The sequence below is a fragment of the Mustela nivalis genome (assembly GCF_964662115.1).
Source record: "Mustela nivalis genome assembly, chromosome: 5".
In the NCBI taxonomy this organism is placed as follows: Eukaryota; Metazoa; Chordata; class Mammalia; order Carnivora; family Mustelidae; genus Mustela; species Mustela nivalis.
In genome coordinates, this window is record NC_139024.1 from 147356029 (window position 1) to 147382315 (window position 26287).

The following is a 26287-nucleotide window of genomic DNA, read 5'->3' on the forward strand; positions in this document are numbered from 1 at the left end:
ACCACGGACAGAGCATCAGCAACCATGGAAAGGGGGTGTCTACTTTCATCCCTCACCCAGCGACTGAAGGCTCCTTCGGCCGTTGTGGATGCCTTCCTTACAGTGCACTCTCTACGTATTTGCTGAAAGAAGATACAGGAATGTGTCTATCTATCTTCTGCCTTTTTCTAACCGTAATTGAAAAGAGTTAGACTAGGTAATTTTTACCTCTCACCACCTAGACAGGGTAACCACATCAAAATATATCTTAATGTTTTTCTTTTTTAGCGTTCCACTCATATCAATAGCCTTTGGGAATCTCCCTATTCTCTTTATAGACGAGACCATCATACCTTCCAAACTTACTGTGCCTTTCAGTTTGACTAATACTAAAAAAATCACCTAAAATTCCAAGGGCCCTCAGTATACATGCACAAGGATAATTCTGACAAATGTTGTCATGTTCACCATTATAATTACTATATATGTCAAAGAAGCAGAACATTTTAACAGTAGAGAACTGATTTCACCATCAAGGCAATGACATTGATGGTTAATGACAATTGGTACAATCGAGGAAACCTCTCTACAACAAAGGGATTAGCAAGTTGCAGTTGTTCACCTGTTCGTTTTAGCAACACATTACGATAAATTTTGTTTTGTGAAGCTTATCATCCTAATAGCATTAGAGCTGCACCGTTCCTAGGGAGCAATCTCTGGGCTAAAACTTAACCCACAGTGTCTCATTTAATTCTCTAAACAATCTTGCAGGGTAGGTATGATTAACCTTATTTTACAGAAAAGGGAATAAGTCTCAGAGAAGTTGGGCAATTTCCCCAAGGACACAGAGCTGATGAGTAGAAGATTAAAGAAGAGAAAAGAAGATTCCAGAAGCCTCTTATTTGGACTAATACCTTTAAATCTAATGCTGTTAAGGAGGAATGATAACTACGTCCTTTGGAAGACAAGGAAAGAGAGGCACAGAGGAAGAAAGTAGCTTGCCCATAGTCTCAGCAGGGCAGGAATTGGGGGAAGGGGACCAGATGTTTGTCCTTAGCCTGATACTCCTGCTCCCGGATCCAACCCAAGGTATCTCCAGCTTTTCCTTAATTATTATTATTTATATGTTCCCACCTACCACTGTGACTAACAACACATTCAAGAGAGAGAGATCAGGATCTCCCTATTCTAGGTGTTCTTCCAATCACTCTGTGTCTAGATCGGTTGTGAAAGGAAAAATGCAGGGACGCCTGAGGAGCTCAGTCGGTCAGAAGTCTGCCTTCAGCTCGGGTCATGATCCCAGGGTCCTGGGATCAAATCTCATGTCGGGCTCCCTGCTCAGCGAGGAGCCTCCTTCTCCCTCTCCCTCTGTCTCCCGCCGTGCACATGCACTCACTCTCTCTTTCAACTAGATAAATAAAATCTTAAAAAAAGAAAAATATGAGCATTGAGTGGATGAGGCCTCCTTGGGTATCATCTGTTTATCCAATCTCTTTTAAAAAAAGCAAACATCAGACCTATAGAAGGATTTTAATCTTCCAACGTTACCATAGTTCACACTGGCTGTGTTCATTGTTCCTGTCAATATGAGACAACTGTCCTCACTGCCTGTGTACCATGAGGAATGATGACTATTTACCATTAAATACTGGATGAAGGGTTACATAATGATTTCAGGGGGGAAAAAAAACCAATTCTACTTCTCTACAATTTCACATAGGTATTCATTGCTCTAGGAACACACAGTGTCTTCTACCATTTAAACCATTTCAACAACTTAAAGTAATGATCTACTGGGCACAGCACACACATTGTCAAACAGAACTGCTTTATGTGTTAAGAAACAACCAAGGAATCACAGGACACTCCGAAAATATCAACAGCAACCTAGGTGCTTCGTTTTCATTCAAAAATCATTTCTCTTAATTCCAGTCTACCCTTCTTCTGGGTATGGAAGGGGAAGGGGGAATGAGCATTGGATGAGTGTTCAAAGTGTGCTGGGAATGTTCTCACACGTTCCAACTGGTCTCCCTGGCAGAAAGATGCAGTTTCACGTGGGTATTGTCTCAGCTAAGTATGGCCATTCCGCGGAGGAAGTAAGACGAGGGCTCTGATGGTGCAGAAAGCCTTTTGGTGATCGAAGGAAAGGTACCAATGATACTTTATGCCATTTCCGGTTTCAGATGTTCTGGAGACATCCCGTTGATCCGTCCTTGCTCTCCATCTCTTGAACAAGGTTTGCGAGCAGACCCCGCTTTCAGTTCTTCCTTCATGAAAAACGTCCTGAGGTTCTCTGGGCTAACCCAGATGGAAGCAGCCCTAAGAGAAAACGCCAGCCGGAGTCTTTGGCTAGGGCCCCTCCATCACGAAGTGGCTGTGTGATGAAGTTCCCAAGACATCCCATGTCAACTGATGGCCCAATTTGAGACTTCATCTAGGCAAGGCCAACTAGGTTAGGGACTTTAAGATAGAATACTCAGGATTTCTATATTCTGTTGGAACCACGTCAGAAAAGGATGGGAAATGATTTGGTGCCAATTCAATTTCACATAAAGGGAGGAGAAATGTAAGGAAAAAGAAGAGCACATGGTTAGTCGTGTTCCTTTCCAATGCTGGGTGTGTGGATCAATTACCAGAGCCCAGCATGGAAGCTCCCGTTCCACCGAACTGCTCTCGGGCCAGAGCCAACAGCTGGGAAAGGAACCAAGGTCCACTGTAGGGGGGTTTCCCTCCATGCTGCCTCTCCTGACCCGATTCCTCCCAAACAGCTATCTGGGTCCCCAACTCAGGATGGTAGTGGTGATGGACAGCAAGAACATGAACCCAATTCACAAGAAAACCTGAGACCATCTAATGTTCTGAGATGGACTGATATCCTGGCCTGACGGTCCCCACATTCTGCCTGGACCATCCACTCATTGGTGTGTTATTCGCCACGGGATGCTATCCGTTCCAGAACGACCATGCGGTCCATGATCCTGAGTAAGTGACACTCCCATGATACTGACATCCCTTCCTGGAGGCCTGCCCAGTGAAGGAAATGGAAAGTCCTCTAGGAGCAAGGTGACTGCCAGCTCCCTCCTGACCCACTGAAGGCCATCGCTTTCCCCTGCCACTCCCTTTCCTGCCTTAGGGGAAGTGCCAGCCAGCAGGTTGCTAGGACGACTGGCGTCACCACTAGGGCACAGAAACAGCTCGGCAGCCGTGCTGGGAACCTGGATTACAAAGTCCGATGACAGCAACAAGATACCCATTGGCAGCTAATCGGCTCTGCTAGGGCGAGTGACAGAATAACATTACCCAGTGGGTAGCTCTCACCTTGACAAACTACCCTTTAATCTACACTTGGGCTCCATGGGGGTGGTGACGAGGAGGGGGCAAGACACTCACTTCAGATAAAGCCCCAATGCCTCTATTATAAATTCTGTGAGTGGTAGATACACATAGTAACTAACTGACGACTGTATCTTTAATTTATTAGTGTCCTGCAGGTGGTGGGGAGGGAGCCTGTTCACAAGCAGAAGCTTGGGAGCCAGAAAACAGGTAGAACCACTCAGGTTGCCAAAGGGAGGGGGGGGGGAATCTTGTTTGTACAGGCCAGAGCTGTCCCCTTTCCGAACAATAACATCCTAATCTCATGCTCCCCTCTCCTTGGGGAACAAAGAAAAGGCAAAGAAAACTGGAAAACGAGGGCTTGCCATGGGAGAGGAAGGGAACAATCTTTGTGGCCAGTCTTCTTTGTTCTGCGGAGTTTTACAATGTTTCTAACGGGTAGCAACTCGTAGGAGCCCAGAGTATTAAGACGGCCTATTAAAGTCTTGGATGTTAGCCCCGGAGAAATTATAATTTTTCAGTTCCATGCAAACTATAAAGGCTTGAGAAGAAAAAGGAGAAATGAAGAGAAGAGAAACCTCATGGAAATTCGAGAAAACGATTCCAGCAAGCACGTTCTTTCTAGATGCCCAGAGCTGGGTGTCCAGAAGCCAATGAGGATGGCCGTGTGCAGTTTGAAAGAGCCCAGGACTTGTGCAAGGGTCATTAGCAAGGAACTCTGCTGGCATGGCGCATGGTGCATGGTGTCCAAGACCATCCTGGTACCAGACCTTCCAGGCCAGAAAGGCAGATGGCGACAAGATGTGCATGACGAAGGTATAGGAGAAAAGTGGAATTTCTAAGTGGAAGAAGATGGCTTGGAGTCCAAAGAGTATGGTGACAAGAACTTGCCTGATTTCTAGAAATTAAAGATGCTCAAAAGACTGCCATTTATGTCCCATTAATATTTCCATGGGGCAGGGGAACTCAACTTCAGTCATTTTAGAACATAAGCACAAATAGAGAAAAAAAAAAGACTGAAAAACTGACTTCTTCCAACGAAGGTTTCACACAAAGCATTTTGTACGTGTTGAGAGTTACTTTCTCCGAATCATGTAAACATACTTATTTAAGCGTCTGCAAAAAGTTAACCTAACGCTCAGGATGGATAGAAGATAAATTAATTCCTTCAATCTAAGATCTCACCTAGCATAATTCACTGTATAGCTACCACTTGAAATATCATATGAATATATGTTGGAGAAGCGGTTGAACGACTTTCTATATTAAAAAAATGATTATTTTACAAAAGTGAAAAATGTGGAGGATTTAAAAGAATGAGACCATTTTTCTGTTTGTCTTTTTTTGTTGTTGTTGTTTTAAAAAAATGATTATTTTACAAAAGTGAAAAATGTGGGGGAATTAAAAGAATGAGGTCATCTCTCTGTTTGTCTTTTTTTTTTTTTTTTTTTTCCTTGACATTAGTCCCAAGGAATAATTTATTTGCTGGTAAGAAACAACCAATGGATTCTGTTCAGGCTTTTAGACAAAATAATGTCATTTCGTTCCTGTCTATGCCCCCCTTTCTGTCTGAAGCCAACGAGAAATGACCATGTTTGAGAGAAATCATGAAAGGAGTTCAAATACTATGGGATGAGACACAGGGTGAGAAACCACTCACATCAGTGATATCTTAACAAAGATGAGTGATCCAGCCAGCCACTGAGATGCCCAGAAGTGTGGGACTTACTTAATCTCTCTCTAAAAAACGTTTCAGGTCCTACTTTGGTGCACAAGGATTCTTCCGCAGTGGACACCTCAAAGATACATTCCTTGAGAAACACTTTTTAAACCTGGGGTATGGTTTCTGCATCGAAGTTCAAGTTGAAAACATTCTATCTACTTGGGCTGAATGGCGTCCTTTCCTTGAGTGACCCCAAGTTTAGGCTTCAGCTTTTGCAAGGAGATACATAAGGTGAGCCTAAAGAAGAATGGTTTTCTGATGCTACAAATCCCTATCCAATGTCTCCACTGGCTGTCCTATCCCATCTTTTCTGATGGAAAGAAGGTTCTGATGGAGAGGTGTCATGTACCCGAACGTAGAAGGAGGTAAGTAAGAGACCGGTTTTATTTGCCCTCCCTGCCTTGCCTTCTCAAAGCCCACACGCACATGGGGCTAAGAGCTCCTTCGGCTTGCAGGCCTGATTCTGCTGTGCAGCAGAGATTGAAGCCTTCCCTGAGCACCGGGCTCTGAGCACTCTGACCCATCACCCTTTCCAGGACACCTGACGCACACCCCGAGTGTAAACCCCCCTCCCCGACAAGAGCTCCAACAGCAACGTCTCAGAGGGCGGCAAACATCGATCATGCATCCCTGTATCCCTAACAGACTTCAGCACACCTTGGCACCCAAGAGTCTTTTCCTAAGTATCCTTTATGTGATGAATTCTAACCTTCAAGAGAACACACAAACTTTGACCTTGGCACCACTCAAGTTAGGAAACAGTCTCACCAGGCTTCGGGGGCTCCCTTTCCCCCACAGAACATGAATATTCCCTTCCACAGCTTCTGGGGACTCTGTGGCTCTTTCTCTCTCCCTCTCCTCTCAGAGGAGGAGGCCCGGCGCTGGAGGAAGGTGATGCCGAGGGGAAAGGGTGTTGTCTGGGATGGGCTAGACTTTGCCAAGGACTCAGGAAGGAGCTCTGACATCAGCTCGCAGAAGGAGCATTCCTCTGGAGGCCCCGCTAGAGGGGCCCAGGCCAGGAATTAGTGAGGCTCTCAGTGAGACATGCTGGAAGGAAGTCTGGGACTGGGAGAGAAAAGGGTGAAGCTGAAAACCCAAAAAGACCACCTAAGACTCTGCTGTGCACCGAAGAGCTCAATCAGAGCCTTGAAGACACACAGGCCAAGTCACAGGCCAAGTCACGGAGCCTTCAGAAGTGAGGACGGAAAACAGCTTTCTCTTTCTCGCTCTCGCTCTCTCTCTCTCTTTTTTTTTTTTTTTTTTTCGAGAATGCTAGAGAATGTGGTGTCACAGATGGCAAATCTAAAAGGTACAAATTGCTAGACACGCAGGAAATTCCCAAATCACTCTTATCAGAGCGTGTGTATGCAATTCTCTGACTCTGGGGACTAGAAATTCAGGTGCCATTTTTCGAAGCTCATAAAGACGGCATAATGCTGTATAAATGGGCACAGAGGTGTGTATTCGGGTCTCCCGGTTTCTTCCTAGGAAAAACCTAACTTCTGCACTCAGAGCAGTTCCTCTGAAAAGGGGGGGGGGGTCCATAAACACACAAAATGCAAGGAACCTTTATTCTTGCCATCCTCGAAAGCAACATGGGATGATGATAACTTAAGAAAGCCTTTGTGAGGGGCACCTGGGTGGCTCAGTGGGTTAAGCATCTGCCCTCGGCTCAGGTCATGATCCTAGGGTCCTGAGATCGAGTCCCACATCGGGGTCTGTGCTCACTGGGGAGCCTCCTTCTCCCTCTGCCTGCCACTCCCCCTGCTTGTATTCTCTCTCTCTGACAAACAAATAAAATATCGAAAGAAAGAGAGTGAGAGAGAAAGACTTTGTGAAGGCCCTCCCTCACACCACAGGAGATGCTAGGTGGCCTTACTTTGTGTCAGCATGCCATATCTTTGTTCCAAATGGTGCCTCATCCAGCAGTAAAGACAGGGCAAATGACGCTACTCAGTAAATGGTTTCTTTTTGGAGAGAGAGCTCACTTCAAGGCTGGCTCCCGCTCTCAGGGGCGATGAAATGACGTGATGGGGAGAGACCAAGCTACCTCCATTCACAGAATGCCAGGGCAAGCTGCTCAGAAAGAACTGATAAGGCAAACCACTCAAATGGAACATGAGAGGAAATACACACAGGGCAGGATTTTTTAAAAAGAGTATCAGAAAATCCCCATACTCTATTGATAGTTCAATAAAACTTTTTTAGACAAATTGTTTCCTTTCTCACATTTACTTATACACATCACGGACATTTAGTATCAACTTCTAAGTTAAAGAAACTAGATGGGTCTCTCCATGGCATCCCCTGCCTGATCACATTACTATCTGATTCAAGCAGGTCTCATCAGAACCATGTTTATATTCCTCCTTCTAATGGGTTAGCCCACACGTGGGAAGTCCCAGCGTACATTAACTTTCTCCTTGGACATTCATTCAACAACTATTTGCTGAGTGCCTACAATGGGCCAGGTGGCATTTTAGGTGTTGCGGATTCAGCTGGTAACCACCACCATCATCATCATCATCATCACCATCATCACCATCCTCACCATCATCATCACCATCATCATCATCATCACCATCATCGTCATCATCACCATCATCACCATCCTCACCATCATCATCACCATCATCATCATCATCATCACCATCATCACCATCATCATCATCACCATCACCATTATCACCATCATCATCACCATCATCATCATCATCACCATCATCGTCATCATCACCATCATCGTCATCATCATCACCATCATCATCATCACATTCGTCATCACCATCATCGTCCTCATTATCATCACCATCATCGCCATCACCATCATCGCCATCATCATCACCATCGTCATCATCATCATCATCGTCCTCCTCCTCAACATCACCACCACCACCATCATCATCATCATCATCATCACCATCATCATCACCATCATCATCCTGCTTTCATGGGGCTTACAGTCTAGTTGAGGGGATGGATGATTAACAAATAAATATATAATATATAAAGTGCTTAAAAAGAAAACGAAGTATGCTAGCTGGTACAGAGGGGTGGGGTGGGTGCTAGTTTATGTAGGTTAGGAGAGGCTGCTTTGAAACGGTAACTTGAGAAGTCCTACTTAAGGAGGCTGAGAAGCTTAAGAAAAAAATAAAGATCATTGCCTCTGTGCATATATGCTAAGCATATATATATGTATACATATATGTATGTATTTTTTTTTTTTAGAGAGAGAGATTGATGGGGGAGAGGGAAGGGCAGAGGGAGAGAGAGAATCTTAAATAGGTTCCATGCCCAGTGCAAAGTCCAGTGTGGGGCTCAACCTCAGGGCCCTGACAGCACAACCTGAGCTGAAATCAAGAGTTGGACGCATAATGACTGAGCCACCCAGGCATCCCTGTGCTAAGCAATATTTGAGATGGAGGTGGACAGTTTTAAGAAACTTAATTTCAAAAGCGACTCATATTTAATTTTCAAAAAGACCGATCGGTGGATCCTTAATTTAAACGACTAAAACTATATTCTTAGAAAGCCCCAAAGGAACACCTTTGAGTTATCATGCTATCTGGGAGGGCAGGTATCATGACAGTGACAGACATAACACACATATAATAGCATAAAACTGTGCTCAATATTTTAAAAACAGTTGTAAACTGAAGTTGTGCCGAATCACTGATTTTTAGAAGCCAAACGGGCTAAAATGAATGCCTCATTCAAGCTGGTATGTTATGCAACGTGACACACACAGCAAGAAGAATCACCAGACATCACTTAACTCAACTTTCTCATGTTACTCCTCATAAATTGGGTCCACAGAGCTTTGGGGGTTCCCAGATTCCAAGGTTAAGTGCAACACCATGTGTAAAACCCAGGTCTCCTGACTTGCAGGACAATTTTCATGACCACCCCTTTCATGTACAAGATACCACATCTTTGGGCCAGTTTGAGACACTTTCTGGACTTTGAGATATCATCTGCTAAACAGACGGTGGCAGATCTGAGAGGTAGCAAATGATGACAGGCAGAGGGTCCCACAGAGGCACTAAGTTTGGGGTGCAGTCTGCAAGGAATGCTGAGGGCAGAAGCTGAGCATACCAATGGCTGCTACGATGGGTACTCAAATATTTATACATCCACGTTCCTGCGCCATATGCAAGCACATGTTCTTTGAAAAATCTCCTGCTCTCCTGATCATAATGGCACAGGTTTGGGGGCACCCAGGATACCAAAGTAATGAACTCAAGGTAAAAACACACCAAGATCCCAAAAGATAACTAATGACTAAGACCACTAATTTCACAACTTGCTGAGAAAACTGGGATCCTCCCCAATACCCCCCAACAAGCAAATGCGATTTGCAAGAGGAAGTCCTTAGCACTGAAGGAGTTCACTAGAATTTCGTATTTTCTTCCTTTCTCTCAACACACTCTATTTACAGATGGATTTTAAAATTACTTTAGTGGGGCATGTGGCATCTTAAAGTTTATACTTCAGAACTCCTCTAAAAACCTCATTTAATGTTTATCACATGAGCATTTCAAAGCAATATTTTTTAAAAAATCAGATTTGAAACAAAAGCTATTTTGATGACAGTGTCTGTGTTATTCACTTAGATGTAACCTGAAACCTACAACTCTATTCCATGCAATACTTGTTTCCTAGGATAAAAATGCTTTAAAAAAACATCACGTATTCTAACGGCCATCTCAGTGGGAAAATAATTTCTAGTAAAATATCCTACTACTCTAGGACCCAAATTATTCCTTAATAGTGGGAGAAACTTCGACAAGAGAGTTGTTTTTTTGTTTGTTTGTTTTTAAGTAAGTATTAAAGTGCCTTATACAATACTGTGCCTCCTTTGGGGACATCAAACCAAGATGTTAACTGATCAATTCACAGGTTATTTGCTGTTGCATACAGATTTACAAAATAAAAAGTAAACATGTAGACTTAACAAAGTAACACTTGATGGGGGTTAGTGACCTGTCAAAGTTGCAGACTTTCTTGACCTCAACCATAGGACCAGGGCTAGAATTCAGGTCTGTTAATTCCAGGAGCTGCATGTACATTTCCATGGGAACCAATGTGATCATATGCACAAAACAGAAACACATTGAAACACCAGTGTTTCCCACCATTTACTATGAGGTGCTGGGAGGTTTTAAATTTAGTAAGTTTATTTGAGCATGACTTAACCCTGAGGAAATACGGATAAAGATGCATATTTTAATACAAATTTTTAGAAAACCACAAAACAAAAAATATCCAGTGGAAATTTTTTGTTTCAGCGTTAATGCTTTTTCTCCCTGGTATGTGCCCCCATAGTATTGCCCCTTGCTCTTTCAAATCATTTGTGCAACTGCAAAAATGTAAGTTAAAAATGCCTGGAGAAGTTCCCTGACTGAACTGTTAAGCTAAGAACTGATTATATAAAATTTTATATAGTATGTCTAAATATATATGTCACATATACTTGTGTGTATATATAAATATATTTATTATATTATAATATATAATAAATATATATTTATTATATATAAATATTGCATATTTATATATACACAGAAAATATGTATTTATGTTTATATAATATATGCACAAATATATGACACGTATTAAATATATATATGTATTGCATGTATATATAGGCATACACACACATGCACACACATGCACACACACACACGAAGTCCTAGTCAAAGTTGGTTCTTCATTTTCTAAAACTTGAAGACAATACACTCATAGCCCATCCCTGGTTTCCTGCAGCTGTATTCTTTCCTGATCAAAACCTTATAAACTTTTTTTTGGACCCAATCTAGCAATGAGGTTAAAATCTCCAGAAAGCAAAGGAGCTGGTCAAATTCCTAAATTCTGCGCAGGAATGAGCTCCTTGCAACCCAGCGTGTGGTCTATCTCTTCAATGACTTGATATTTAATCTCCTCATGAAAAGCAACCAGCCCCTGATACTTTACTAATCCCAAAGCCTTGACCTTGCAATCTGATAAAAACCAGTAAGTCAGCCAATTCTGAGTAAGACAAGCACCCAACACAACTGACTGTATTTGCATACCTCAGATTTTTGAAAGGGAAAAAAAAAAAAAGTTTCATTCCAAAAACCAACCAACCAACCAACAACAACAATAAAACGTTCCACGAATAAAAATATCGGCTGGGTGCCAGTTCTCGTGGCTGATCGTTCGCCCGGAGGATTTTTACCCACCGAACCCCAAAGAAGCTGGACAGCCCAGCTAAAAGAGTCCACTCTGCGGTGGATTCTGTGTAACTGTCCCAGGACAGGGGGGCACTAGCCATTGAAAAGAATCACTGTCTTCCACTCTTCTACACCAGAAGGAAATAATGAGTAGAGAGAGAGGCAAGTTCGCGGCAAATAGAAACAGCACCTCTCTGCTAAAAAAAGAAATTAATTGGATGATCCCTTAGAACTCATGCTCATGCCCCTTCGTTTCCCTGGCTCGGTGACACGCGATGATTCACGGATCCTTGCGAAGCAACCACCCCAGACGCCGCGCGCGTTCACTTACGACATTCACTGCGCGCTGTTCGAAGGTAGCGGGGGCTGAGCCTTCACCGTAGAGACTCCCCACTAGAAGCTGGAGCGCTCCCGGGGTTAAGGCGTGTTCTTTCTTCCTTCCAGAGGAGTGAGAAATCCCTAGAGCGGGAATCAAAGAGAAGAAAAAGGGACAGGTAAATGCCCCATCCGATCACTCGGTTATCCCAACAAAGGAAGTCTCGTGGTCCATGCCACTCACTGATGACTCGCCCAAGACCACTTTCCAGGACCCTTTCCTTAAAAAAAGCAGCGTAGGACTTTTGCTCCAGGCCCAGGAGACGCAGCGTGGCCTCACAGCCTTTTCCCTCTGTCCCTCCCCTCCATTCCACCCCCCCCACCCCCCACCCATAAAGTTGAAGCCGGTTCTGGGGCAGTCCCGATGTAATCCCAGCTGAGATGCAAACTTGCAATACGGTCTCATAACACGCCACCTGATTTTACTCTCTGCAAAAGGGAGGGAGCTGGGACGATCACCTCTTGCCATTTTCCTACCTCACTGGGTTGTTGGGAAAATCAATAAGATCACTCTGGCAAAGTACTCACAGTTCCTGAGAAGAAAGGCACTATGTAATCGCCAAGTATTATTAGTGGTCATAAGCCTGTTACTGAGCTCTGAGCCAGAATTTAAAAGCCAGCTTTGGCTAGCCACCAACGGTCCGCTCTCCCTGGGGCACCCGAATGTGCAAAGAAGTCTACATGGGCTGCTGTGCGAAAACGTCCCAGCCACGGAGGGGTCCTGGGAAGCCCAGCAGCGGAAACAGAGCCTTCTGGAAGCTCAGGGAGAAAGAAAGTGAAGGCTTGGAAGAGAGCGGGAAGCAAAGGGAAGGGGGAGGGGGAGGGGGGTGGAGGGGGAAGGTGGCTGACAACTCAGGCCTGTGCAGGCGCATGGTTCTTTGGTCCCTGCCACTGGGCTGCCTCCGATGGCTGGTTGACAGCGCTCAGTGCACTGGAGGTTTGCAGGGCTGTGAAATTTTCCACTTGGCTGTCTGCCATTCCCGCCCACCGAGGGTAACACTTCCACACACACGCCCAGAAGTGCACACCGAGGCCCTGCTGGAGAGGACTGGAAGAGTTTTTGTTTGTTTGTTGCTTTTAAAGAAAAGCCCTATTCATATCCCAATCCTTAATATTTTCCACACCTGGATTTCTTGATTTTTTTCCCCCCTCCTTGAACACAGAGCCAGGAACGGCGCTGTCTGGGCCAACACGATCAAGTTATTTTGACTTGGGTATTCTTGGGGGACTAGGCTTGAGGTATGGGAACATACGTGACGGGCTTTGGGGACCGTGAGAAACCACGAATTCAAGTGCCGCGCTGGCGCCCTTTTAGTTTCCCAGACAAATCATCCACGAACGAGTTCCCTTTCAAAGCCACAAAGCACGTGCGGAACAAAGACGGGAGGCTCGGGGCTAGCCCTGTAGGAGTGACCCTGTTGTTGAGGGAAAGATGCAGTCCTCATCCCCTAAAAAAAAAAAAAGGCAAAAACGAAGAACAGCAAATCTTCGATTTGGAATTGGTAAGACACTGACAAGTATACCTCAAAAAAACTAAAAAAATGGAAAGAAGGAAATTAGGACAGAAGGGAGATAGGAGGAAGCTGATACAAATATAATTAATGGGGGGCTTTTCGAGTGAATACAGTTTACAAGGTGCTTTCTTCTTCTTCTTCTTGATTGAGGGATAACTGACAGATAAGTTCATATTAGTTTCAGGTGTACGAAGTGCTTTCATCATTCATTCATTCATTCATTCACTCACTGGACAAATTTTTGCTTGGTTCTTCCTATATTCAGCAGGGTGTATGTTCATAATAGTGAACAAAACAGCCAAGGACCCGGCCTTTAAGGAGATCACTGCATCAAGAGGGGCAGAAGAGAACCAGTGGGTACCATTTGCAGTCCATGTGTGAAATTTGCAAATCGGATAGGCATTAGGAAGGAAAAAGAAACACTGTGATTTGCAGTCATATTGGGGGTACCGCACTCGCCACGGGGCGCTTCGGACGGCTTTTCTTACAAAACGACCAGGTGAGAGAAGTTCGGCAGGTAAAGAACACAGCCTCTGCGAGATGTGATCTGACTGGACGGGTACCATTCGTTTCTGGTATTTTATTTTCTCCCCCCACCCCCACCCCCGGCCATTTTAGCTGGGTCTCCTTTATCAAGAAATGAGCCCAAGAGCTGCTGTCAGGACCTTGAAATAAGAGTGGTTTCTTCTTCCCAACTACCAGAACAACAAACACGAGTAATTTCTGCTAGAGGAGCCTGGTTCAAGACAGGTATTACATTTGATGTGACAGGAGAGGAAGCCTCTGGTTTCCTAATGCATCTCATGTCACCCCGTCATCAGTCATCACGGAGAAAGAGAAGGGGGAGCTCTCTGTTAACACCTGCACGCCACAGCTGGAGTTAAGAAAACCCTCCCCCTACCTCCAAGGGCTAAAAACAGATCGCATCACCCATAAACTTCTGAAAAAATCTTCCTAGTGCTTTGCAGTAGGTTCCAAATTTGCTGGCTTCCTCTTTACTATTAAGATGTTTTTATTATTTTTCTCTGGGACTCCAAACAGCCTTTATGTCCGCGTCCTGTGAGCCTTCTCCTTTGGTTCTCGCCTTGGTCATCTGTTTATTTACCCAGGGAAGCAGCAGGATGAAAAGCATAAAAAGCAATGGAAATATTGCGTTCATCTGAAGTGTTTTCTCCTCCCTATCATCCACGATCTGGTACAACTTAATCCTTCTGCGAAGGAAAATCAGCTCATTCTTTCTTCATCTGGCAAAACAAAGGCATCCTGGGACAGGTTCATTCATGTCCTCCCCGTGAACGAAGTTCAAGTCTGAAAGTCTGTTTGAAACAAATAAGCCAAACTTCCACTCGAGTCTTGTCCCATCTAAAGACACCCAGGACGACATGGAATTTCTCTTACAAGTTTCTCATATAACCAAAGACATTAAGAATACTTCAAGTTCAAAGTCTCGAAACACAACTCCTTGTTTTGATTTTGCAGTTTTGACAAACTTCAACAAACTGGGGAAGAAGAGACAGCAGGAAAAAGGACTTCTCCAACCCAAGCGGCCACTACCCCCACCATCAGACCTGGGAAATGGTACCAGGCTGACAGTTGCATTCTGTGGTCCAGAGAAGAAAATGACACAATGCCAAGGTCTCCTTTCCCTGACTGCCTCTAGCACTCACAGTGTCTACCACACATTTGGACTCGAGGTCCTTTTCAATTCAGCACTCCATTATACTGTCTTTCTTTTTGCCACTGGATTTACTTAAGTCTTGGAGGTTCAAAAAGTTTATAAGCTCCTTGATGAAAGAAACCTTGCCGTGCCTTTCTTTTGCAAACCCCTCACAGTGTCTAGTAGGAGACCTTGCATTTAAATTAAATGAACCATAGCCAAAACCTGTTCTACGACTTAAACTTTACTCCAAAGGAATGCTCTACAGCTTATCATTTAAGCCCTTCTTCTGGGGTCCTGTAGCTCCTATGATGTCTATCATCTACATGAAAGCCCTCCATGAATGGGAGAACAATTAAGTTACAACTTCCCCTTCTGTCTTTTGTTCTTCCAACCCATTACATTTGGAGTCATTAGCGACTTTTCAACAGTTGCCATAAATATCCTTGATTCTCGTAGCTTCCCAAGCCTCTGTTAAGGAAACCCTGGTGGTATGTGGAGGGGAGGTATGGATGTTCTGAGGCAGGGGCCCTTGAACCTGAACCATTATCAGAAAAATCTGGGGGTCAGGGCTCCTGGGTGGCTCAGCCGGTTAATGTCTGTCTTTGGCTCAGGTCATGATCTCAGGGTCCTGGGTTCGAGCCCCAGCAGGGCTCCTTGCTCAGCAGGGCATCTCCTTCTCCCTTCCCCTCTGCCCCTCCATCTGCTTGTGCTCTCTCCCTCTCAAATAAATAAAAAAAAAACCTTAAAAAAAAAAAAAGAAAGAAAAACTTGGAGGTCTTAAGAAACGCCCAGAGGTCACAGATACCTGGGTTCCCTTCTTCCCCAATGTCTCCGTCATTAGACATGGTGGGGGGTGGGGGTTGGCGCAGAGAACTTGCATCTCTAACACGTTCCCGGGTTTTGCTGGTGCTGCTGGTCCACGGACCACACTTTAAGAACCATGAAAGCTAAGTCTGCCCTAAAGATTAAGACTTCCAGTCAATGATCTAGCCAGACAGAGGCCACAAATCTTTCGGGTATATTTAATCACTCTAAGATGGCTACAGTGGAAAGAGGAACACCTGTCTGATCTAGAGAGGTGGCAATGGCGAAAAACCCCCCAGAGGCCCACCTACCTTATAATCTGGGGGAAATTTCTGTTGCTTTGGTGTTGGGCTGTTGTCTGCTCTCCCCTCTACTGGCTCCAACCTATCTGGGTCAATTCTGCCCTTTATCTCTCCCTGGGTCTTCTTCTTCTCTGCTGGAAACTTCTTGGCCAAGACACTCAGCCACTGCTATCTCTAGGAGATGTTCCCAGATAGCTGTTGCCTCTCTCCTGTTCACTAACGAACATGAGAGTGTGGTATAAATTCAGTGCTGGTATTACACCAGATAGAGCTCCACCTGCCTCCTAAATGCAGTGGCCTTTCCCTCCCTGACTTCTCTTCCACTCTTTGGTTACAGCTTCTCAATAGTTCCTTCGGTTTCCTTTTACTTTAGTTCAGTGGACGAGCATTTCTGCCTCAACAGTGTCTTTCTGGAGTGACCTCTCCCCATTCTTTCATTATCTGGGTTGGGGTGGTCTTACGTCTTGGGTACAAAGATGGGCACAGGACCTAGTTCTGGAAGATTAGAATACACATCCCTTTCACTATGAGGACTGGTTTTAGGGACAGGCACATAATCAAAGCCAATCAGCTCCTCTCTTGGACACGCTGGAACATGAAAGTGTGGTTCTCCTAAGAGCTGTTTTTGCTCCCTTGTGAGGAAAACCTATTTGAGAATGAGGCTCTGTAACAGGGAGCAAACCCAAAAGACAGAAAGTCTAATTCCTCATGATGGTGATCCAGCCATGCCAAAAGTGAAATTTATCCCTGAATTTTTCAGTTATGCTGTGAGAGACAAAAATCCACAGTGGTCCCCTAGATGCCCAATGTCCCAGTGCACACACACCTCTCCTAGTTATTCATTCAAGCACAAATTCAGCGGCTGCCACTGTGAGGATTTGGCAGCTAAAAGTAAGGCCCCCAATCAATGGACCTTTAAAGAGAAAGGTTGTCCTTGGTGGGCCTGACCTAATCAGGTGATCCCTTCCTAGGGACAGGCTCTTCCAAGATTGAGATTCAAAATGAGAGGGCATATTTGGGTTGGGGGGAGGGGGGTTGCACCCCATTAAAAGGTACCAGAGAGGCACCAGCTGACAGCCCTGGAATGGGGGTCTTAGACCTACAGCCCCAAGGAAATAGGTTCTGCCAATCACCACATGACCTTGAAAGAGGATGGCAGGCCCCCGATGAAAATGTGGCCCAACTAACACCTTGATTTCATCCCTATGAAACCCTGAATGGAGAAGCCAGCTAAGCTAGGATAGGTGCAGAGGCCAAGATAACAGGGGTGTGGTTTGAAGCCCCTAAGTGACGGTAATTCGTTATGCAGCAATAGACAACAAATATATATGAGATACAACAAATTTGGGATGTTTTCTTTTTGGTTTTTGTTTGTTGTTTGTTTAAATCACCTTGAGTCTCATTTGTCTCTTATAACCAAAATATCCTAGTCCTCTTGATTGCTCCCTGGCGGTACTAATCTGGTGTCTTCCCATCACTCTGCTATTCCTCTTTTCCGCTTGTGTCCCCTCTTGTTACTCCTTCCAGACCCAGGGTATGTGTTCCCCAAGGTGACACACGCTCAGCCCTCTTCTCTTTCTTTGCCAATTTCCTTTTCTTGCCTCGAGTTTTTCAACCTGTACCCTGGGCCCTGGCGTCTCCCCCTTTCAAGCTGCTGGATTAAGCCGGTCTTCAGAAATCACGTCTGTTTCAAAACTTCCCATTGTTGCCCCCGAGCCAGGGCTCCTCTTTTCTTTCTGACTCTAGCTAACGGCATCACTGTCTTCTTCTCTTCCTCCCTGCGCCACTTTGCTGTCGAGTGTCATGGAGCGCGACCTCCAAGCCCACGCCGCCAGGCTGGCTCAGACCCCGTTCCTCCACCAGCCACTGGCTCCCGAGTCTTCTCGCCTGCAGTCTTCTCCCTGCGCACCCTGCGTGAGTCATCCCCGTTGGATCGTACTTCCTAAAGTAGATCAGGTAATACAACTTCCCCATACTGTACCATCACGGGTTCCTACAGCATGTGGGAACTGTCCACAGTCTGATGGCGGAGACCCTCACAGTTTGGTCCCTACGTGTTTTCCTCCTGATGCATCTCATCCCAGCCAGAGGCGCTGCTCCTTCTTCGTCTCTAAGCTCCCATTTCCACGCCACAGCTTGGAATTTAAGCCACGGCTCCCAAAGCCCACACAAAGCCTTCTTTCCCCCTCACTCTTTCCTCCATCCTGCTATCTTACAACTTCCTCACTCATCTGTGATTTTGCTTTCTTCGATTTTAGCTACCTTCAGGCAATCAAGGTCCAAAACCCCAGGATCCTCCTTCTTTTTTTTTTTTTTTTTAAAGATTTTATTTATTTATTTGACAGACAGAGATCACAAGTAGGCAGAGAGGCAGGCAGAGAGAGAGAGAGAGAGAGGGAAGCAGGCTCCCTGCTGAGCAGAGAGCCCAATGCGGGACTCGATCCCAGGACCCTGAGATCATGACCTGAGCCGAAGGCAGAGGCTTAACCCACTGAGCCACCCAGGCGCCCCTAGGATCCTCCTTCTGATGTACGGTCAGAAGGTCAATGCCTACGTCATTCACCTCACTGTGCCCAGTCCCGGAGGACATTTACCATCTCACCTCATCCTACAAAGAAGGGTGAGTACAGCACCATAAGATATTTTGAGAGACCGAGACCACACTGACCTAACTTTTCTTATAGTACACTATGAATTTTCTACTTTGTTATTAGTTATTATTTTTTAAATTTATTAGTTTATACATTATAATTAATAGATCACAAATAAATTTATCATTTGTAAATTGATTAATTTATACATGAACCTTTAGCACAGCTTTGCATGTATAGGAAGAAAAAGAAGTGTATCCTGGGTTTGGAACCTTCCATGGTTCTGGACATCCACAGGGGTCTTAGAATGGAGTCCCTGTGGAAAATGGGGCACTCCTGTGCCCTTAAAAAAAAAAAAGTGAACTCTGACAGTTTTTTTATTCCTTTGCCTTAGGATAGTAATAATTTTATTCCTTATGTAAGACAGATAACATTTCCCCAGTCGACTGCGGGAAACTATGAAGTCAGGGCTTAAATCTGCCTTCTTGGTCGGCGTGCTTTTATAAATGGTAAACGATAAATATTTATCAGTGAACTAAGAATGGGATATTTTACTTTCCCTCTGACATGTCTCCTCTACTCTGTGGTTCCAAGACAGGAGAGCTCCCTTTCTGGTGACTTGAGAGAAAAACCATTACATAAGCCTCTATGGAAACTGCTCAATCAGGGATATGTTGGGCAAGAGCCTCCTTTTCCAACTCAGGACCAAAGCGGACTCTGTATTTTTGTTCTGAGGAAGAAAGAGAAGCAACCGGCGCTGCTGGAAATTGCAGAGTTCAGAATCGCCTCCTCTAGGTAAGCAGGCTCAGCCCAGCAGGGTCCCCAGCCTCTGTCTCCATTCTGCTCACAAAAGAGCATAAATGTCAGTCACGGAGGCCCCAAAGCTCCTCTGTCCCCAAAAGGCAATGAATGTCAATGCAGAACTTTCCCGAGAGGATGGTGTCCGGCCTGATTTTAAGAAGAACTGGAGGAAGGGGAAGGGCCGCATGAAGCCTGGAAGGAAGGAATTCTGAAGAATACGATGGATTCGTCACCTCGTGGGACCCCCTACTCAATCCACATTTGATGATTTGTGTGACTTATCCATTATCAAATCTTTTTCCAAACTGGTAATCCTTGGATTATGCATTGGGAGGCATCTGGGATATTTTCTCCTGATATTGACCGGTTTGTGTTTCGGTAATAAAAACTAAAATTATTATGTGTCTAAAGAACACATCACCGGAGACATACGTATGCTGGGAAAAAATCCTGTGACCAAACTTAAAAAAAAATTCTAATTCCTGTTGATTCATGCCATGGTTTCTCTCCTACTATGTGGCAGAGCTTATCACACAAGGTAGAGCTTTGCCCACACACATTAGGCTCAGCAAGTGTCTATGTGCAGACTACATCTCCTTACCAGCATAGATCAAAGTTTACTAAGAGGTAATAATTATGTATCCAGAGAAAAGTAGGTCTGCATAGCAAGAATAAAATGAAAATACAGATGAGAAACATGCCGTCCACACTGAACAGCTGTAGAACGATTATCTCTAGGAAATCATAATTTTTAAGACCAAGATGGCCCGTGCTCCTTATTGACAATTTCTTCCTGGCCTTATTTGTTTAAAACTTGGCGAGCCCGTCAGAAGGCACTTGCCCCAGGACACGAAGGAATCTTGCTCCAGAAGCCCAGACAGCATACTGAGGCTCCACATTCTATGGGTTACGAGCCCCTTTCCCACCACAATAAGTCATCACACACCTATTCTCTGAAGGAGTTGTGTTCATGCCTGGGTGCTGCCGAAGGGCTTGGGAGAAATGGGGAAGGTGAGGAGGGGCCCTCTCTTTGTGGGTTCATCAGTCACAAAAGCAATTACAAATCAGGAGCAGTGAGAGGGTCTCCTCTGGGGAGAGTGCTCTGATTTTAACTGGCTTTCCATTTCTGCTCTTTTGGCTCTAGGACAAAACTGAGTAAATTAGACCAAAATTTAGAACACAATTAGTAAACATTCTAAGAAAGAAATGTAAATATTTCCCTCTCGTTCTCTTTTGACATAATATTAGGAATGCTACGATAGCATCTTCATTTGATTTGGTCTGACTTCACAAAATACTTTCTTTCGATGGGTCAAAGGAAAATGACAAAGACAGAATCCACATACCCCTCCACCTCCCTACTTTTGAACAGATACAAGTAACAGAATTCACCAAAGGTATTCAAAACAGAACTCTGAAAGCATCCTATCAAAGCCACAACTTCGTTTCCATTTAATGAAATACTACTATGTAAAAACACGGCTACAACTCATGCTTTAGAAGTAAGTTTGAGTGCGGTTACATGAAAAAGGCTCTTCAAAGATTTTTTAAAAATAGAATTATTTTCCCAAACTCAAGATAGGCACAACTACCCAACTTCTGCAGAAGGTTCAGAGAAGAGGACTTTCTGTAATTTTATTAGGAGAATCTCATTTGTCTTCCTTTTTGTCTGCTTTACTGAATTAACAAAGCCAACTAATATAAGGACCCTATGTATTTTTAAAAAAATATTTATTTGAGAGAGAGAGAGAGAGAAAGCATGAGTGGGAGGGGCAGAAGGAGAGGGAGAGAGAATTTCAAGCAGACTCCACACTGAGCATGGAGCCTGGGGGCTCTATTTCACCATCCTGAGATCATGACCTAAACTGAAACTGAAGGTCAGATGCTCAACCGACTGAGCCACCCAGGTTCCCCCCACCCCCATGACCTTATATTTTAATCTCTTTTTCATACTATTCCAAGTAGCTGCCTCCTTGTTTAACTATTACAACTTTCTGATGCAATCAGAACAAAAGTATGGCAGGACAAAGGGGCTATTGTAAACTCTCCTTTTAGAGGAGGCTTAATAAAACTATTCTAGCCTAAAACCTGAGATTTCAATGGTCTGAGCTGTAAACACCAAGTAACAGAAATGCCACTTGGCATGAAGTCTGGGGATTACCTGTTGAAACACCAAAGGCAGGCATACTTTGATGTGGGTTACCTGGTTCCGGGGAACTACCAAGAAATACAATTATTCTTTTTTCTATGAACCTGGAGGTGAAGAGAGGATACCGTATTTGGAGTAAAGATGATCCACGGGTGGGGTTGGGGGAGATGGGGGAGGGGTGCTGGAGGGCCTGTGCGTGGCATGGGCCAGCTTGAGCTAGTTACAAGTTACACTGTCTAAAGAAAAACCTCCTATCCCACTTGCTACAATGTTCAAAGGCCAAACAAAGGGAAATACCAAGTATTGTTTTCTGAGCAAAGGACAGCCACCCCCCCCCAGCTCCCCCCGCCCCCGCAAGATACAGCCATGATTTGCCTTCACAGTCCTGAAACACCATCAAAATACCTAACGATGGTGTTTCATCAAAGATCCCAAGGAGTTTCTTGACATAATGAGCATTCTAAAAAGTTCCCTGCATCTCTTTAAAAATAATTATTAAAAAACTCCACAGACATAGCAACATCTGTTTGTCACACGGCCTGAGAACACACATTCTCAGGGAACAGAATTACCCCCCCCCCCCATGTCTACCAGAAGAAAGAATAAGGGGTTTTCTCCCCTCCTCCTTCAGCCTCTGGGTTTAGGGGTTTATCCTCCTATCATGGCTCAGGGGATTCTCACACTTAGCAACTCCCAACATATCCAAGGAGGAGAAAATCTCTCGCTCCTTAATTGTTTTGTCGAATAAGCTCTCAAAAGTTCATTTTTGTTACCTTTTTTCAGGCAAAATAAGAGGCCTTTTACAAAAATTCTATTGCTAAAACAATGGCATTCTCCCGGGAATGACTTCGTTATGGAAATGAAGTGACAGCTTCTTTTATCTAACCAGGCAGAAAGTCTGCATTTATAAAAGGCATTCAGAGCACTCAAGTGCTGTGTGTGGGCGAGGAAAAATGCTATTTTTAATTCAGATTGCAGCATTCCTCCCATACAGGTCTTTCAGATAATCATAATCATAATAATACTGATCTACAAAGAAAAAAAAAATCCCATTTCTGCTGACCCCAGCAGAAAAAGAGTGGAAGGAAAAAAAAAAAAAAAGAAGAAAGAAAAAAGATTAGAATGACAAATACTGTTTCCTTCCACATTTGGACGACTCCTTAGACTCAGAGATCAATCTCTAAAGCTTTCAGAGCAATCTATTATCCGGAATTAAAAGCACTTAAACTCTGTGAGTAACAGCATCCCATCTCACACAAATTTACATTTTTGTACGTGTGACTTTCATTGTGAGTCTGCAGGAATCACCGGGGCCTGCCGGGAAATATTGGGTGAGCTCTTCCATCTGTCCTCAAGAGTTGACCGTCCTTGGTGAGGCAGTGATGGAGGAGTCCGTCTATGTGACATGGCCACTTTGGAAACCCGATGTCTAATTTCAAAACCTGGAAGGCCCCCGAGGCACCAAGAGGTGTCTGAGCTTCTGTCTGTGCAAATGCACAGCCTTCCAGGTCAGATTATGGAATCTACAGATGGAGATTGGCAAACAGTCCACCATGTTCCTCCGAATGGCTCTGCTGGGGACCAAAGCCTAAGGAGGGGTGATGGATGGAAGTTCTGGTAGGGAAGAGGAGACCAGTGAGGATGATGCTACAGAAGTATGACATTGGAGAGAAAAAAAAGTCTTAGCATCAGAGTCGAATTACAAGGCTAACGGATGGAGCAAGACCTCCAGGCATGGCTAAGTGATTGGTTTATGTCCCCTTGAGCAGAATGAGAGATGAGACAACAGATAGGGTCAGAGAGAGATTTTGTAATTGAAGTAAAAGTCACGGAAAAACCATTTCAATCATCTGTGAAGTGTACAATGCTGTGGTTTTTACCATTAGCTCATTCCAGAAGATTTTCATCATCTCAGGAAGGAACTCCATACTCACTCTCCATTCCCACCTCTTCCTGTTCCTGGCCACCACTCATCTACTCTCCGTTCTATGGCTCTGCCTATTCTGGATGTTGCCTATAAATGGACTCCTGTACTATATGGCCTTTTGTGCCTACCTCTTTCCACTTAGCATCCCGTTTTCAGGATTCATCTAGTACTTTGTTCCCTTCCTGGTTACATAATAGTCGGTTGTAGGTAGAGACTGTTTCTCTATCAGCGGATGGACATTTGGGTTATTTCCACTTTGTGGTTATTAGGAAGAGTGCTTTGAACATTACTCTACCTACTTTTGTTTGAATGCCTGTTTTCAGTTCTCTTGGGTGTACACCGAGGGATTGCTGGGTCATATGGTCATTCCATGTTTTATATTCTGAGGTTTTCCACACTGGCTGCTCCATTTTCTGGAAATGTATGAAGTCTCCGATCTTCCTTCTTTGCTAACATCAGTTATTCTCCTTTTATTATTCATTATGGCCATCCCGGTGGGTATGAGGTGGGATCTCACTGTGGTTTGGGCTGCATTTTCATAGCCACTAATGATGCTGAATGTCTTATCAATGTGCTTGGAGGCCATTTGTATATCTTCTTTGGAGAAATGTCCATCCAGTCCTTTGTCCTTTTAAAAACTGGGTGGTCTGTCTTTTTGTGGTTCAGTTCTGAGAGTTCTTTATATATGGTGGTAGCCAGAATCTGATCAGATACATGATTTGCAAGTATTTTTTCCCACTCTGCAGGGTTGTCTTTTGATTTTCTTGATAGTGTTTTTTGAGTCACCAAAGTTTTTGATTTAGTTGAAGTTCAATTTATCTATTTTTGTTGTTGTTGTTGTTTCTGTTTTTGGTGTCACACCTAAGGATCCATTGCCAAACCCGAGGTCATGAAGATCCACTCCACTGTTTTCTTCTAAGAGTTTTATACTCTGGCTCTTACATTTAGATCATTGGCTCATCTTAGTTAATCTTTTGTATGTGGTGCGAAGGGTCCAGCTTTCTTTTTTTTCTTTGCATGTGTCTCATCTGTCCTTCCCAGATGTCCCAGCACCACTTGTGGAAAAGAGGTCAAAGAGGTTTTGAGTATGGAATTATTTTAATCCGTTCTCTTCCAAAAAGGTGTTAGATGTGCGTGTGTGGGTGGGTGTGTGTATGTTTTGAAAAAAAATTTAGCAAATTACCTTTGAATGACTTTATGGTTACAGCGAATACATCCCACATTTTGAAGATATAACAAATTTTCAACGGTTCTGACTGAAAAGGACCATAATCCTGAGCTTTCAGAGAAAGAATGAGCTCTTGCGGTGGTGCTTTTGCAGGGACTGATTTCCTAAAGCAACGAGGAGGAGCTTGAAATGGCTCGGTCTTCTGTTCTTTTAGTTCCATTTGTTTCCATGTCTATTCCCCTCTAGTGAATTGTTTTAGTCCTTAGACATCTAAACACCTCTGTTCTCTTCCCCACCCCAATACCTGCCTATTAAGAGAACTTAATAATCTAGTTGATAGTAAGCCAGACATAATATACATCAAATATGACGTCCAAATTCCAGTTTTAAGGAAAAAGAATTAAAGTTTAGAATTCCAGGCATCAACCATTCAGTCACTGGATGAACCAGAGACGTTCGAATCCCCCTCCGGCATCATTGCTCAAACTTGTCGCACACGGAGATCGCACAGGGAGCTTTAAGAATCCCGAGGCCCTTACTTAATGGATCCGGGGTGCTGCCTGGGCAATGGGGCTCTAATATACAAGACGAGAGCCAGTGACCTAAGTCAGTGGTCAGAAGTGGCTCCTGACCCGCCCACCCTCGGAGCCAGCCTTCCTGGCTACCTCACACCACTTGCGGTGTGTTAGGGATGTACATTCTTCCATTTCTGTTCAGTTTTCTCATTTTAAAACTAACAAATACTGAATTTCTTCTATTAGTTCTCATTTAGTCTTCCCCCACACGCTGTTAGTATTCCCAATGACCAGGGACAAAACCAACTGAGAGATTAAGCAACAGCCCCAGAGCCCGAAACTTCTAAGTGGCAGAGAAATGGATTTCAGTGAAGTGGATTTGCAAATCCAAAGTCTGTACCATGTAAACCCTCTCGATAATTTTAGAAGAGCCAAACATGGGTCGCCTGGGTGGCTCAGAGGGTTAAGCCTCTGCCTTCAGCTCAGGTCATGATCCCAGGGTCCTGGAATCGAGCCCCATATCGGGGTCTCTGCTCCCCCACCTCTCTGCCTGCCTCTCTGCCTACTTGTGATCTCTCTGTCAAATAAATAAATAAAATCTTTAAAAAAAAAAAAAAAAGAGCCAACCATTAGGAGGAAGGTCCTATGGTTTGGTTCCAAGACCCACAAAGAGAATAGCCATTTCACAGCTTCCATCCGTCACTCATTTTGTAGGATGGGGCTGAGGGTGCACCCTCACTGAAGAGAACAGTGGTATCTACTGTCCTTTCTGTTGCGTGTGTGCATACGTGTGCGTGTGTCCATACAAGGGAAGTGGGCCTCGGGTATTTATCTGAATTTAGGAAGATATGACATGCTTCCAAAAATGCAGCTGGATCAGGTTTTCACTGACAGCTGGGTAGCAGTAATTCTTTCCAGTATTTTGATAAGACTGGCAACAGGCAATGATAAACTTTTATTACTGTGCACAAAAAACAAACACTGAGGGGACTAATTCTTCCTTCCTTTGTGAATTTAATCTGATGCCCACATATGATTACAAAGTTCCATCTCTGAAGACAGCAAGGCCAAAGGATATCAGGCAATAATCTCCAATCCTTAAATATTCAGGTTCTTGTGGTGGAGAAGGTACAACACCCTCACAATATCCTCTTGCCTGCCGAAGCACAGGGCATGCCTACCACCCTTTATACAATAGTAGAATAATGTCAGAATTGGTAAAATCTATCGGTAA

At 44.2% G+C, this 26287-nt stretch overlaps 1 protein-coding gene across 4 annotated transcripts in view; it reads right to left on the minus strand.

Annotated features, from left to right (window-relative positions):
- The window catches only part of ATXN1 (ataxin 1), a 348023-nt gene that overhangs the window by 143453 nt on the left and 178283 nt on the right, over nucleotides 1–26287 (minus strand). For all 4 annotated transcript variants that reach the window (XM_082731829.1, XM_082731826.1, XM_082731828.1 and 1 more), the window contains one exon: nucleotides 11579–11706. The gene's annotated coding sequence lies outside the window, so the exon portion shown is untranslated. The remainder of the gene's footprint in view (nucleotides 1–11578; nucleotides 11707–26287) is intronic.